Genomic DNA, 13,529 nt, shown 5'->3' with positions numbered 1-13,529 from the left:
CATGTAAGGATATTACGTCTCTTTCACGCGAGAGCCTGGTGAGGAAAAATCGAAATAGAATTTGCCTAGGATTCGATGAAATTGGAGTGTTATTCCAACTATGTAAGGTCACAAATAAGACCAAAAAGAGAATTTTTTTTCTTCCCATTTTTACTCCCACTTTGCCGAATTATAATGATAATTTTACCCTCGTTTCAGCTTTCATTATAACATGTTAATTTGAATTAGGACAGTAATTAACTTCTCACTGAGCCCCACATAATAACCATACTATCTCTCTCTCTTCGTTAACGTAATTTTTTCAATTTTTTTCTTTTGTTCCCTTCACTCGCTCTCTCTCGACATCTCCGATTCGTGACCTTCATCTTCTCACGAAGCGAAAAAAAAAGAAAAGAAAAAAAGCTCACCTTCCTTGCCGACACAAAGGACCTTCGCCGACACAAAGGACCTTCGCCGACCCAATCGCCGTCTTCTTCTTATTCACTCTCCTTCGCCAACCGAAATGAAGAAATCTGATCCCCCAACCAAGAAACCCACAAACCCTAAAAAGCTTTCGAAATACGATTCTCATCAAACACCCACAAAAAATCATCCGCCTGAGACACATGCAACGCTGCGTCGGAGTCAACGAGTGGGTTATGACGCCAAAGCCGTAGTCGAGAAGAAGGCGGCTCATGTGACGAAAAAATCGACGACGGCGAAGAAGAAAAGGCCATCAGCGCTTCCAAAATATTCTACCCAACGTCAGAAAATCGAGAAAACCAATGACTCTGGATCGTCTTTCTCCTCTGAGTTTGACGTCGATGCATTCGTCATGGCCTCGTGCAGAACAGACCCACCCCAGAAGGTTAGTTATTTATAATTAGGTCTGGATTTTTTTTTTTTTTTTTTTTGTGTGTGTTTCCCATGGATTTTGATGGAGATTTTGTGGTTTTCATGAATGTGGATTGTCGAATTTCGTGACTATTTTGTAAAAATGTGTTGATTGAAAATGTTAGAAATGTGCTGTATTTCAGAAATTCCAATCATGAATTTTTCTAGTTTCCTAATAATATATACATCGATGGTTATTTAGCAGAAATGTGGCTTGATATACTACATTTTTATGTTAAAATAGGTCTGGTTTGTATTGGTTAGAATGCAGGATAAGATGTTGCTCTAGTTTGTGTGTTTTGGTTATTTTTCATTGATTTCGTGATCATTGTTATAACGAAATCTAGTGATTGTAGTAATTTCGTGACACAACGACGTTCGCGTAGTAAAGTACTTCATCGTTCCGTGACAACATCATTTTGTGAATATGTTGTAACCAAATTCAAATATTTCTTGACAGCATCGTCACGAAACAATTGTTTTCGTGACAACGTTGTCACTAAATTTATCTGTTTTCGTGATGTGTTAATAATTTAGTGACCTTATTTATATGATTTAATTATAGGGTTGGAACCGACATATAGAAGAACAAGATATGAAAAAGGGATATCATTTCACCTTCCACCGAAACCTGAATGGTTTCGTGGAAGAGACATGCATGACACCTCCTCAAATAAATCTATTCCAGAAATCTTGTTTCAGACAATCCCTAGACTTGCCTTTACTCACCAAGTCTTCCAGGATTATTAATAACATAGTATTAAGAGTTGGATATTTTGACGGGGCTGGCACGTCAAATGACTCGTTGTTCATAGAGATCGGTGGACGACCGATGACGTTCACGAAGGAGCATTTCGCTAAGATCACGTGGTTGAGATTTGATCATGCCTACGGAGTGCAGAAAGAGTATGAGAATGTGGTTGATAAAGTGTTGTATCATGACACGTTATGCATAGGCGTTCTCGGCCAAAAATATAGCAACATTGCTGCAGTTGCGAGAGAGGTCAACGAGCAATGGAGTGACGAGAAAAGAGTGAGACTTCTACTCTTACACTTTATGTACAATGTCCTCCTCGCAAATGAGAAGACTATCAAACTGCTACCATGAGCTACATTAAGATGAGGGACGACTCTGAGGTATTTGACACCTATCCATGGGGAAACGTTGTATGAGACTACTTCTTGGACTCGGTGAACTCCTTCGACGAGAAAGCAAAGAACATATCCGTCGGAAATAACCCAAAACTCCATCTTTCGGGTTTCTAGATCTCGCTCCAAATTTGGAGTTACGAGTCTATCCCCAAATTTGTGGAACTTCGGTTTGCTTGAGTGTTGAATGCCAATGCAACGCCATTGATTAAAAGATGGACTGTTGTCGAAGGAAAGGTCTTCGAATCCCATCTACAAAGGATTCACTTTTACGAGGTAATAATTTTTCAATTATATATAGAACTTTTAGTGTTATACTAATTTGTTAATTATTTTCCAGATCGACTTCAGGCCAATCGGCGGTCAGCGTTGTTAGGAACATTGCCCACTTGAAGATAATAAAACATGAATGATTACTGAATTAGATAAGAAGTTTATTTTATTAGCATCATATGATTAGTGGATTGAGTTAAGAAATCAGAATCAATAACAACTATCTTTCATAGCCTCCGTATTAAACTGAATAACGTGTAGAGCACATGAGTTCGGGCGGTGAACTAAAACATGATCAATGATTGATTCATGTCTGGATAGCTGAATCTAAAATCATATATGTGGAACATGAGTGAAGGTTGATCACTTAGTGGGAGCATTCTGTACTTGTGGTAAGTGTACGAACTTGACAGACTTTGGTTGTAGATGTGTCGTGTAAGTACCATTACGACACACTAGCGGGGGTCGCTTATGATGGTCATAGTGAGACTTGATCTAAATCCTGAAGTGATCATTGACTTTTAGGCCATATCGTCGGCTTCTTTGACTCATTTCGTTAAAGGCTACTTAGACGCTGATTAAACTTATATCTTGGGAATTCAGAATATGATATGAGAAGAAAATGGTTGACAGATACGGAATCCAGCGTTCTTGAAATAAGGTTAATGTTCACTCACCTAAGGGTTGATTCCAGAACCGATAGATTGCTAGCACTTTCGAAGTAAGTAACGCTCGGAAGAATCTTTTTCTGGGGAAACAACGGTGCTTAGGGTAAATATGTATCAAGAAATGTATAAATGAATAATTGACCTTTCTTGATACGGGTTGAGTCTAGAGGAACTTGATTACGAACTGACTAGATGAGTGGACACTCGTCACGATGGGTAAATATAATTCTAGTATAAAGGAAGGTTCAATCTTGGCTTACATAGTTGAGTATTATACCAAGATTTGTCAAGCTTCTATTGCTAGATCCATAGTCCCCGATTCGGCTCTGATAAAGACGGATAAGAACTCTCTGGTAATAGTGAATATTATTATTACAATCTCACAACTGTAAATTGTTTAGCAGCATTCATTCGGAAATTTGTCTCTGGAATTAATTATTTATTGTTGGATTAAGTGAATAATTAATTCAATTTTAAGTTGGGCCTTATGGACATTGTAAAATTTGAAATTCCTTGGCACAGTACCAGTCAATATGGGCGCCTACTATGGGTAGAAAATACCCAATATTCTCTCTATAATTAGTTGCAAGATTTGTGGAAAAGAAATCAGGTAACTAATTAAATAAGAGAGAGAATAATAATGGCTGAGATATTCTCTCTCAATTTAATATGGGTGCATAATCACCAACATGCATTACACGTCTACACCTCTGTTGGCTCCGCTTTAGAGGTTTGCAAGATCACTCCGGAAGCGATCGGTCTATCCACTATCCGACCCAATGGATAAACCTTCCAAGGGTGACTTGGAGAGATGTATCAAACTTAGGCCGCAAAAATCTTTAAGAAATAGGTAAAATCTTTAAGAAACTGGTTCAGTGTTTTCGTGACAACATAGCACGAAGGACAACAAAGACCGATATATCCGCTCACTTAATGTGTGCATGTAATAGTATGTTTGTTATGGTGTTTTTTCGTGACTATGGTTCATGTTTTGGCATTTTGGTATTTTCCCGAAGTCCATGAAACCAAACAATAATATCACCTTTTTTTATGTGTTTGTATCATCATCAATGACAATGAATGATGTGCTAGTTTCTTATTTATTGTTTTTATGACTTTGATATAATACAAATAATCCTAATTGTTTGTTTTGAAAATGGTTTTTAATGCGACAAACACAGTATTTAGTGACATAGTTGTCACTGATTTGTGTTACACAACACTTAGTTTCGAAGTGGTCACTGATGATTTTGACACTGGAATTCGTGACTACATTATCACTAAGTGCAAATATTAATTTCCTTTTCTTAATGCATTCACTCTTAACATATCAACATCTTTCTTTTACGCAACACATTAACATTGCCTTCTACTACTTAAGGAAGAAGGGTAGTTATGAGAAAGTTGCACAAAAGTTCATGACAACAGACTCATACTTTTATAACTTTCTCATGGGCGTGAAAAAAATGGGATAAAGCGGCTGACAAGGACAATTTCGAAGCATATCGATGTTATGGACTACATTACGGCCAACGCAAAAACTGGGTTCTCTGATACATAAAGCTGAAATTTTGGTTAATATAATTTTGATTTTATTTTTTAACCAAAAATACTCGGTGAAAATTAACCGTACGGTTAAAATAAACGAAATTTTGGTTAAAATTAACTGTACGGATAATTTAACCGATTGGATTTTAAGTTAACTTAAGTTAACCGAAATAAAAAATAATTTTTAAATATTTAAAAACTTTTGTTTGTTACTGAAAAGTAAAACTTCATGTCTTCCTCTGCGGAGTTTGACCACAGTCCACAACACATGCACAACCTTTATTAATTGTCACAGTTAGTCTGCCAAAAACAATTATTTTTTCAATTTTTTTTATCCTAAATGTCTTTGTTCTTTTTCAATTCTCAGTGAGCCTTTGTACAACAAATAAAAACGGTAATATTACCGTTCAACATATTAAACGGTCCATTTTTTTATAACACCTAACATACGCACATCTATAAATACACACATATCCATTGTACACAAAGCCAAATATCATCAATTAATTTCTTCCTCTTTTACACATTACTAAATATTTTTTACCATTCCGATTTCGAAACTTAACCACCCGATGGCTATGATGTTGATAATTTTGACGTCAATGCTCCTATTTTCCAAGACCCTTTAGAATTTATGAACACCGTTGACGATATCAATACCACTATGCAAAATTTATCTCACATTGCCAGTACCCAAGACCAAGAAGCATTGGCACAAGGCATATTCCAACGTAGTCGTTCTCGAAGGGCAATGCCACAATTGTTTCCACTAATCTCCACTCCGGTATCACAACCAACCTTGACGCCGGAATCACAACATTCTCTTCGACAACAACCGTTGACAACATCAATGCTCATATTTTCCAAGACCCTTTACAATTTATGAACACCGTTGACGATATCAATACCACTATGCAAAATTTTCCTCACCTTGCCAGTACCCAAGACCAAGAAGCATAGGCACAAGGCATATTCCAACGTACTCGTTCTCGAAGGGAAAGGGCACAATTGTTTCCACCAATCTCCACTCCGGTATCACAACCAACCTTGACGCCGGAATCACAACATTCTCTTCGACAACAACCGCCGCAATAATAACTTCAAGAACAACCCACACCACCCTCTTCAACGGGATCTCATCAAATCGAGACCACTGCACCTACAAGCTCTCGCCGTAAAAAGAGTAAAATTAGCAGAAGTCAACGGTCCGATGTTTGGGAAGTCTTTGAGAAGATCATCACGACGTACCCCGATGGTTCTTCATATGTCCATGGAGTGAAGTGCAAAATTTGTATGCATACCCTTGCTTACGCCGGTGGAGGCACGTCATCACTACGCTACCATATCAATTCACATGAGAAGCGAGGAGAGTCAATCGATCAAGTAAGTTCAATTTCATATGATGAAGCTAAGGGTAGACGAGCTATAGCTAACTTTATTGCATCTACTGATCAACAACTAGGGATTGGTTCTAACCCCCACTTTGTACAAATGGTTAGAGATGGTTTCAATGCTATTTACCAACCCGTGTCTCGTCCTACGGCTACTTTAGATTTAATGAATTTCTATAAACATGATAGGAAAATATATGTAGAAACATTAGCTAGTATGCCCGAAAACAACATTGCATGCACTAGTGATATATCGAACTCATCTAACAAAAAATGATTATTTGAGTGCTGTCATTCATTATGTCGATAGAGATTGGTATTTGCATAAAAAAATGATAGGATTTTAAGCATATGAACATGCGCCATGCCGGCAAAAATATTAGCGATCGCATCAACGAGGTATTGGAAGAGTGGGGTCTCGTGAACCATATTGTTGCTATTACGATGGACAATGCCTCGACCAACACCACGGCAATAACGGAGTTAAAGAATCATCTTGGGAACCATGCCGGAGGAGTGATTCTCCACCAAAGATGTGCGACTCATATTATCAACTTGATGGTACAAGCCGGTCTAGCCCTTCTCAAGCCGCACATTTCACGTATCCGAGAAGCCGTGGCTGAAATGAACAACCCAAACACACGATGTGACCGATGGAAGGCATATTGCAAAGGTTGTGGTGTCGATCCACGCATCATTGCGTAAGACATGTCCGTCCGATGGAACTCGACGTATGTGATCTTGGAAAGAGTCATTCCATACAAAGATTTTTGAGAAATTGCCCCATTTACCACCAATTTTATAACATTTTCCCACTTTCCACCAAAACACTAATTTGGCCCAAAATGCCACCGAGATGTCAACATTGTTGACATCTATGTCAACAATGCTGACATCTCATAGTGAAAGACAAAAATAGATGTCAACATTGTTGACATAGATGGTGGCATTTTGGGAAAAATTAGTCTTTTGGTGGAAAGTGGGAAAACGTTATAAAATTGGTGTTAAATGGGGCAATTTCTCAAGATTTTTTCACTTCGTTTTATCATGCCGAGATCGGACGTCAAGGGATCACAAACGATGATTGGGATGTGACTAAGGCCGTTTGTGAATTTTCAAAATGATTTTTTGATGCCACAAACTACCTCTCCGCTTACGAACATCCTACGTCTCCTCTCGCCATACACAAACTGTACGAGATGAGTGTCATTTTAAAAAAAATATGAAGTAGATAAGCTGTTAGGCCCCGTCTTCGCAAAAATGAAGGAGGTATGGAAAAATATTTTGTTCCCTTGCCAAACTTAAATTGTTATGCATTCATTTTAGATCCACGCATTAGGTATATAGGTCTTAAATTATGGTTTCAAATGCTTAGCAATAATATAGGATTTGATTATAATTCTAATTATGATGGTGTCTGGGAAAGTATTCTTCAATGTTACAATTATTACGAAAACAAGTATAGAGGACCGGTACAACAGATACCAATGTGAAATTCCAGAACCAAAAATATTCGGGGGGAATTTCTGACCGTTTGAAATTTTTAAACCCATTAGGTGCGACACTTGTTGCATCTAATGGTATTAGGTGCGACAAATGTCGCACCCAATAGTATCAGGTGCGACACTATCATATAGGGTGCGACAAAGTCGCACCGGATAACACTAATCATCAGCGAAATTTTAGTCGCTTGGAAGGGTATTAGGTGCGACATGTCGCACCTAATATGTGCTTAGGTGCGACATTTAGGTGCGACAAGTCACACCTAATACCCTTCCGCACCTAATATGTTAATTTGTAGTAGTGCAAAGCTCTCAAATTCACCGGTGGGGAAGAGTTGAACCGATTTCAACTGTTATCGAGCTGAGGCATCTTCGTCCACAACCTCTATGTCACCAGCTGCTCCCATCGATACTAACGAATTGAACCTGTACATCAACGCGCAATTCATTGACATTCAACGAGCCAAACTCGACTTGCTCAATTGGTGGAAGACGCATCAGCACAATTTCCGATCTTATCCATCTTTGCCCAAGATGTACTCATCGTACTGGTGTCTAGAGTCTCGTCCAAACCGCTTTTAGAACCGCCGGAAGAATTACGGATGACCGACATACGCGACTTAGGCAGAAATTAGTGAAGATTCTTACGTGTGTCAAGGATTGGGAACGTGCCTAGCTAAAGATGCCGTATGAGCTATCACAAGATCACGAAGATTTTATTGAAGCATTCAATGATTGGGGTCTCAACGAATTTTTTTGAAGAAGATTGTGATTGTGTTTAATTGTATTTTGATTTCTAGAACTATGCTAAATGTTGATGTTTTCATGTCCATGTTTTAATTGTTTTTTTTTTGGAAGTGTCGGTGTGCAACTTTTTTTTAAGTGAAATTTCAATATAAATTTAAGAAGTCATTTGCAATTTTTAATGTCTAACAAATATAAAGCTTTTTTTTTTAATTGGACAATTTAAGAAGTCATGTGCAACTTTTGTTTTTGTTTTCTAGAGCGAGTGTAAATTTAAGTCAGTGAACGTTTATTGTTTGCCATATACATTCATCTTATTCGGCCAACTTTAGCAGTTATTGGCATGATATTTTAAATGATATTTTAAAGTCAAAAGCATTTATGATAACTGACAAGTTTTGTGGAAAAGAAAAACAATAAAAATAACTGCATATGAGTTTCCCACTTTACATGGTTAAATAGGTTAACTTCAATCAATTGGAAAAAAAAATTTAGGTTAACAATTAATTGTTGATCGTATATTTAAGGTAATGGTTAACCGAAATTAACCGAAATTTAAGCATTACTGATACACCATGGGTGGAAGTAGACAATATTTATATCCCCTCCAATGTGCCGAGCCACTAGATCTTTATTGTCGTAAATGTGAAGCAAAGACGTATAACGACATATGACTCTTTGCATACGACTTTTGCTAGATCTTATCAGGAAATGATTAAAGAAGTATCAGAATTTTTGCCGATTTTTTTCAATGTCCTAGATCTTGTGGAGGGCAACTCCGAGCCATTTAAAATATACAAATGGAACATGTCACAACAATCCGACGAGTAAGATTTATTGTCTTATTAAGTATTCTACATTGTATTGGTGTGAAAACTCTAATGTTAACCAGTATTTCAGGGGCAGTTGTGGTATGTTTTGCATAAAGGGTGCTGAATTCTTGATCCATGGAGTTTCGCTTTTTAATTTGAAGCAATAAGACATGGCCATGTACAGAAAGAAGATGGTACTTGACTGTTGAAGCACGGAGCGTTAAAGGTCATAAACCAAGGATACTCGGTTTAAAAATAGAATGTTCTAATATTGTTTAGGTAATATGGTATGATATTTTTTTTGTGTGACAACAATGTCATAAATACAGTTATGGCAAGTAACTAAGTTTATGTATGTAAGTAACATATGCTAGTTTTTTTTTATGTAACTTATGTGATGTAAGTAACATCTCCTCGTTTCCGGCCTTGAAAACGCTACATTTTTTTTTCTACTCAAGTCGATCCGGTCGAAATTCGAAAAAATATAATTTTTGTGACTAGGTCGGAATGAAATCTGGGTTTGCATCAGTCCATGAATACCACTCCTGTTCCATGGCATGTATTTCAGATTTATGTTTAGAAAGAGAGAATTCTTGTGTGTGTGCATTTTCAAAGAAAAATGAAATTCTATATTTTAACCAAATCTCATTAATTATTGCTATTAAATATCCTCACCAAACACATAAGCAATAAATTAGTCAATGAATTGGAATATTTAAAACATATTTCATTCTATTATAAAAGTTAAGTAAAGATAATTAACAACAATGAATTGGAATTAAATGCTAGTTTTATCACTAGACCCCTTAATTTTGTGACCAGGATGTCACTAAATCAACAGGCTACATGATGACTGGTAGTCTGTATCGTGACGATAGGTGACTAAACCCAGCAATTACGTGATATAGTGGTCATGAAACTTCGTGACATTGTAATCACGAAACGTAAAAGCTTGGTCAATGAAGTTAGGTAAGGATATTTAAAAGCATATTTAATTCTAGCATGAAAGTTAGGTAATGATATTTAAGAGGAATTAATTGGAATTTTTGTATAATATTGAATCGTTGTCACTCTTAAATCCTTGGATTATTGATCATTCACAGCCACGAAACAATCTCAATCTCCAATGGGAGCTAAAACTCCGAGGACAAAGGGAAGCGGTTTGTTGCACGAAGTGGCTGTGGTGGAGGACATGAATGAGATATGTGCAAACTCAAAGACGCTGAATCCAAGGAGTACGTGGAGAATCATTCCGGTGGGGATGGACATTGCCCCATATTGATCGCAAGCTCCATGCTACCAATCATGTTCGGCGAGACATGGAAGGCCGATTTGAAAGCAGCAGGAACTATTGTGGAAGTCACGGGTGGAGCGAGAGTTTTTTTCTCGAAAGAGCTACCATCGGTGGTCATCCAGAAGCGAGGTGACAGTGTGTCATGACATCAAGATTGAATTTTTGTAATTACTTTGGTGGTCACCTAGATGGATAACGAGTGGTTTTTGTTATGTCTTTTATTATAAATTTAGTGTGCTTATTTTATAATGGCTTTGGTTTTCTAATTCTTGTTTGTTTTTCTAATTCCAATGTGCTTTTAGATTTTGTGACTAGGATGTCATGAATGAGGAAGTACCTGTTTCGTGATGCTTGTTACGAAACTAGGTCACGAAACCTCTAAATTCCATGAGCAAGCACCTTTAAGACTCATTACAATCACCTGCAAAAAAATTTAATTTGAGTTATATAGTTATTATCTTACATCGCCATTAAAAACAAAAGATAAAAACCCGGATTTCATATTACCTGATTTCTTCTTTCCATATTTACTTGCCCAAATTATCAACTCGCTTTTCCCCATAGTTAACTACATTGAATTATTATTATCCCATATTCAAGTCAGCATTAATTCCAACGCCTCGGCTTGCTAAGGAACCTACTAAACATGGAAAGCCAAGGTGTTCAAATTAAACACCGACTTAAATTCGTAACAGCAATGCACACACTTTTCTTAGTAGCATGATGAGTTTTGATGTTCTTCTGTGCTTCTTCACTTCACATATCTTATAAGAAAGCAACCAGGTGTGATAAATGTTTGGTAGTTGGCACAATAGTAGTTGAAATTCATTAATATTAGTGAAAACCGTTAGGTAAGGATATTTAAAATCATATTTAATTACTCTGAAAGTTATGTAAGGACATTTAAAAGAAATTATTTGGATACCTCCTCGTATCCGGCCTTGAAACCGCAACATTTTTCCCATTCAAGTCGATCCGTCGAAATTTGAAAAAAATATAATTTTCGTGACTAGGTCGGCACGAAATCCTGGTTCTTCGTGACAAATAAATGTATTTTTTCGTGACTACGTGATCAGGAATGTTTGGAATTCGTGACCACATGTGGTCGCAATATTATGAAAATTTGTGACGTGTTCGTCACGAAAAGGTAAAATTCTTGAATTGAATAGTCACAAACTTTGTTCTCGTCTTAGAAATTTAACCAAAACTTATTTGTTCGCTGAAGAACAGTGGTATATCAAGATCATTTGGACTTGTGTGTACATGTAAAACATTAAAACAAAAATTATAGAATACATTACACCACATAACCCGTATTTGTTCTCCTCTTAGAGATGACACTCTTTATTACTTAAATTAAGGAAAAAACATACATCTTCACATTCCACTTGAAGTATACATTTTTTTTATGTAACTAGAATTTTAACATAAATATTATATTGAAATATTATATTTGTGGACAAAATAATACAAGTCACTATCTCATGATCTCTTACAATGTTGGCTTACATGGTCCATATACGTATAATTTTTTTCGACACCTCCTCGTCTCCGGCCTTGAAACTGCTACATTTTTTCCAGTCAAGTCGATTCGGTCGAAATTTGAAAAAAAATATAATTTTCGTGTCTAGGTCGACACGAAATCTGAGTTCTTCGTGACAAATAAATGCGTTTTTTTCGTGACTACGTTATCATGAATGTTCGTCACAAAAAGATAAATTCCTGACTTGAGTGGTCACGAAACTTTATTCTCCTCTTGGAAATTAAACCAAAACTTATTTGTTTGCTGAAGAACAGTGGTATATCAAGAATCATTTGAACTTGTGTGTACGTGAAAAATAAAAAAAATTATAAGATACATTACACCACATAACCCGTACTCACATTGTGATCGAGAGATGATACTCTTTGTATATTTAATTAAGGAAAAAAAACATACGTCTTCACATTCCACTTGAAGTATACAATTTTTTTTATATAACTAGGATTTTTAACATCAATATTATATTTGTGGACAAAATATAATATTAGTCACTATCTCACGATCTCTTACAGTGTTGGCTTACATGGTCCATATACGCACAATTTTTTAAATTCCACACCTCATCGTATCCGGCGATGAAGCCGGTACGTTTTTTTTTCTAGTCAACTCGATCCGGTCGAAAATTGAAAAAAATATAATTTATGTGACTAGGTCAGTACGAAATATGGGTTCTTAGTGTCAAATAAATGCATTTTTTCGTGACTACGTGATCACGAATGTTCGGAATTCGTGACCATATGTGGTCACAAAATTTCAAAAATTCGTGACGTGTACGTCACGAAAAGATAAAATTACTGACTTGAGTGCTCACGAAACTTTGTTCTCCTCTTAGAGATTAAACCAAAACTTATTATCACTGAAGAACAGTGGTATCAAGAATCATTTGAACTTGTGAGTACGTGGGAAAAAATTTATAAAATATATTACACCACATAACCCATACTCACATTGTGATATAGAGATGACACTCTTAGTTGCTTAAATTTGATCACGATGTTTTCACAAAATGACCATGTTTCGTGACGTTGTAGTCACGAACTTAACTTGTAATTTGTGATGATATTGTCACGATAGATAGAAGATTTGGTGATATCATGGTCACAAAATGTCAATTTTTATAATATTGGAGTACAAAATATGTATGTGTGTTTACCTTCTCATAACAAAGACTTCACCTTACCGTAATTTAACTCCACGAATTGACCACACACATGAGTCATCAACGCAAACTACATGGATGATCTGTTTATTAGAAGTTTTTGTTTTAAAACAGAAATGGTTGAGTATAGAGAACATGCTTAAATGTTTCTTAAAAGCTGCTTTGTTGATATACATTCCTCCTTTGAATATTCTTATGGGAGAATGAATATCCATCAAACCGACGTCAAGCATCCAGTCTGTTGGGTCTTCTGATGAAGGTGAATGGCACTCCTCTGGAGTGCCTGAAGATGCTGGAGTGGGCTCCGGTGTGCCTGAAGACACATGAATATGCCCTGGTGTACCTAAAGGACTCTAACTTGGGTCGTAGTTGGGAAGCTCAGAAACATCAACTCTGTATTTGGAAAAGACATATCATAAAATTTTATCTGAACCAACTAGTGCAGAGTCGTGGTTAGGGATCTAAGAAGCACCACCCTCCCGCTCTGGACACGGCATATCCAATTGAGTTGGAGTGGGAGCAACTTGTGCCGAATGGTGGTAGGGGTTCTCAGAAGCACCACCATCCGGCTTT

The sequence above is a fragment of the Urtica dioica genome, chromosome 7 (genome assembly GCF_054948205.1).
Source record: "Urtica dioica subsp. dioica isolate 48M chromosome 7, U.dioica_male_clone48M_v1_H2, whole genome shotgun sequence".
Taxonomy (NCBI): Eukaryota; Viridiplantae; Streptophyta; class Magnoliopsida; order Rosales; family Urticaceae; genus Urtica; species Urtica dioica.
This window is presented reverse-complemented; position numbering follows the sequence as displayed.